This window comes from Elephantulus edwardii, unplaced genomic scaffold (assembly GCF_000299155.1).
Source record: "Elephantulus edwardii isolate Elephantulus edwardi_28Jun2011 unplaced genomic scaffold, EleEdw1.0 scaffold00003, whole genome shotgun sequence".
Lineage (NCBI taxonomy): Eukaryota > Metazoa > Chordata > Mammalia > Macroscelidea > Macroscelididae > Elephantulus > Elephantulus edwardii.
Window position 1 is genome coordinate 28863726 of NW_006399753.1, and position 4041 is coordinate 28867766.

General features: G+C 39.5%; 1 pseudogene; it reads right to left on the reverse strand.

Moving 5' to 3' along the window:
* Positions 1-599: 599 nt before the first annotated feature.
* Positions 600-3548, reverse strand: LOC102849653 (annotated as a pseudogene).
* Positions 3549-4041: the final 493 nt, after the last annotated feature.

A 4041-nucleotide genomic window follows, 5' to 3' on the forward strand; every position in this document is an offset into this window, starting at 1 on the left:
ATAAAATATAAAAGAGAAGGAGCTCTGATGCCCTAGTGGTAAGAAGTGATGCTCCCTGCCCAAAGGCAGATGGTTCAAATCCACCAGTAGCTCCATGGGAGAAAGATGGCTAGTCCTCTCCCATGCAATTTATAGCCTCTGAAAACCAACTGAAGGGTCACTTTTGAGTAGGTTCTGACTTGATGGCAGTGATTTGAGTTTTGTTTTGAACATAGATACAGATATATAGACAGCTTATATATCTAGATTGAGATAGATTAGATATATACATGATATAGAAATAGATATAGATGAGATATAGATATATTCAGCTCCCAAAGGAATGAAAATTTGATATATGCCAAGGGATGAATCAACCTTGGAAATATTATGTTAAGTGAAATAAACCCACTCACTGATACAGAATAAGAACATTTGTAGAGACAAAAGATTACTATTTTATCGAAGAAGGAGGGGGCATAGAAAATGAGTAATTTTTTAAAAAAGAGAGGGCAAGAAAAGATTCTTAAGGAATGAGTGGAGAAATACGCATCCGTAATGAACAGCCCAGATGAAGCGGAGGCTGGCCAAACTCTGCATCCGTCCACACCTGCCCAGGGCTAGTTTTTGCCATTTGCTTCACTTCCTTCAAAATCATGGCAGTAAGGCAGCTCACCAAATTCCTGTTAGTGTAAAATGAAGGTATTGATTTCCCCTGATCACAGGACCAGTGAAGATGTTTTCTCCTACTTTACAGTTGTCATCTTTCAAACTCACAGCAGTGAAGAAATTCAATGGAGTCAGTCTAGCACAGAACATATAGATTGATTCTCGCGTATTATTGAATTTCAAGCTTTTAAATCTTAAACACATGATATGCTGGATGTAATGGTTTTATCTGTTAAGACAACTCCTGTTAACATTAAGGGAAGATGGAAATATGCAAAATCTACCGATTCTTGTTTTAAGTTCTGCACTAAAAGCCGAAGAATCAGAACCATAGTTAAGTGACAGCCAGAGGATGTCACCAGCGCACCATATATGTGTAGGGCCGCGTGTTCCTTTTGCTGTTACTTCTCAGAAACAACTGTGGTTGGTTTCTTAGAATAAAATACCTTTGTAACATCACATATATATATAGATACATTTCTACTTCCTTATAAATTATTGACTGATTCTGTACCAATTAGTTCTACCAGTTGGTAGGTTTGTTATCAAGTTAAGCTTCAAGACAAGAACCTGGACTCCACTGATTAAAAATTTAGAAGAAGTTGATTAAATATGCAGATAGTCTGTGAAGCTACATCTTGAAGCCATTATATTGCCTTTTAATACTAATGATTTGTATAATTAATAAAAAACAAGCTTAAAAGAGTTTAAGGAAGTGAGGCATTAAAGAGAATAGGGTAAAGTGTCAAGAAGTAAAAATATTTTCTACTAGGATACAGTTAAGGTAGAAGATAATAGCAGATGTTATGTTTTAAAAATACATTTCTCTTCTTTATTAGCAAAGAGTGTGTTAAGGAATTTTTACAATTATTTTAGATATTGTGTGTTGGATCGGTGAGTGGTCTGAGGGCTAATTAGATCTATTTTGTGAATTATATGCTTTTCTCTCCAATTAAACATCTTAATTACTCCAGTGACTTTTCCAGTTTGAAGATTTGTTGTGAAGTCTAGGCAGTGAAGTATGATGTCCAGATCAAACTGGAACTACAGCTGTGTGCTCCTGGCATAGAAGAAAGCTATTTTTAACTAACTGTAATATTGTGAAATGGCCCTAAGCAGCTCAAATCCCCCAAATTTTACATTTTAAAACGTATTTGTTCCTTTTTTTCCTTTTCCCAGAACATGGATTCTTTTCTACTGTGAACATTAATTTATAGTCAGTTTGACTCATCAGTTTTTCTATTGTGAGGGTGGAGGGACAATGCAAGAGAGGAAGACCCTGGATGAGATGGATTTATTCAGTCACTGGGGTGGTGCGGTAGGTGTGTCAGAGACAATAAGGTTTGCACAGGATAGAGCAGGTTTTAGAGCTTTTTTACATGAGGTTGCTATGAGTCACAAGTGACTTGACAACATATAATGTTTCCATTTAAAAAGTACTGATTTTAAAAACTAATAAAGCTGCCGCTTGTAAAAGAAAAAAAGAAAACAAATGGTCCACAAAACATTCCTTTCCTTCTCAAGGTTTTACGATGCATTGTTATCATTAACCAGTTTTTTACTATTAAATGGCCAGTGCAGACAAACAGTTCTGAGACCGTTCTTCCTCCACTGATTCTGACTGGGGTGGCAGGTGTTAGGGGTAATGGGCACTTAGCCTTCTGAGCTTTCTGAGTTGACTTGGTGACCTTGCCAGCTCCAGCTGCCTGCGTGCCCACTGCTTTGATGACACCCAGAGCAAGTTTGCCTCATGTCACAGACACTAGAACAACCCAGAGGAGGGTAGTCAGAGAAGCTCTCCACACACATGGGGTTGGCAGGAACCCTGTCAACAATGGCAGCATCACCAGACTTCAGGAATTTAGGGCCATCTTCCAGCTTCTTATCAGAATGGTGATCAATCTTTGAGCTCAGAAAGCTTTCAAGCAACATGTATTGTGTGGCAATCCAGTATAGGTGCATAACCAACATTGATGTGACCAGGATGATAACTGGTGATAACAAAGAGATAACTGGAGCAGTGAAGCCAGCTGTTTCCATGGGTGGGTCATTCTTGCTCTCACCAGCCACGTTGCCAAATCAAACATCTTAATATTGAAGCCAACATTGTCACAAGGCAAAAGCTTCATTCAAAGCCTGATGGTGCATTTCAACAGACTTTATGTTCTGTGGTAATATTGACTGAGGCAAATGGGACCATTATGCCAGGCTTGAGAATGCCAGTCTCCACTCTGCCCACAAGTACCAAACCACCAATCTTGTAGACATCCTGGAGAGGCAGATGCACGGCTTATCAGTTGAATGAGTTGGTGGCAGGATGCAATCCAAAGCTTCAAGCAGTGTGGTTCCGCCGGCACTTCCGTCCTTCCAGTTGACTTTCCATCCTTTGAACCAAGGCATGTTAGCACTTAGCTCCAGCATGTTACCACCATTCCAACCAGAAATCAGTGTTGTAGCCAGTTTTCTTGATGCCAACAATTAGTTGCTCCACACACAATATGTAAGCCAGAAGGACATGCTCATAGGTCTGCCAATCCTCTGAGATACCAGCCTCAAATTCACCAACACCAACAGCAACAATTAGGACAGCACAGTCAGCCTACTATGTTCCTGTGATCATGTTTTTGGTAAAGTCTCTGTGACCTGAGGCATCAATGATGGCCACATAGTACCTGCTGGTCTCAAATTTCTACAGGGAGATATCAATGATGAAGCCAGGCTCACAATCAGCTTTCAGTGTATCCAAGACTTAGGCGTATTTGAAGGAGCCCTTTTGCAGCACCTCAGCTTCCTTCTCGAATTTTCTAATGGTTTTGTTGTCAATCTCACCACATTTGTAGATCAGGTGGCCAATAGTGGTGGACGTGTCCAGTGACAATGATGTTGATATCCTTTCTCATTTCGGGTTAGGTTTTGAGATGGTATTCATCAATACCTTTATTCTGGCAACAAACCCCTTGCGAAAAAGAACCCACTTTTATTTTCTTAACTGTACTATGGAGGAAATCAAGCAATACCAGGAATGACTATTGTTTTGGAGGCTTCGTTGAGTATCAGGCACTAACAGAAGCTCTTTGCACCATTTACCTCTTGCAATGATTGAGAAAATGAAATAAAAGAAATTGCTGTTCTGATGCTACAAAAAAAGAAAACATTGAAGTTGTGAGATTTACTTTCAAATCATGGGCTTTTAACTTAAACACATAAGCTTGCTCATTAAAGGACTCTTTTCCCCTAGACAGAGTTACTATAATGCCTCCTAGGACGCCATCCTCTCTGTTGAATATGATCTGTGGGTAGTTTAATGCCTCGACTAAGATACTGCCAGTGCATCTCTCAATGTGAGGGCCTTTAATGCAAAAGAACAATTCTCCAGAACAGGAAGAACATCCC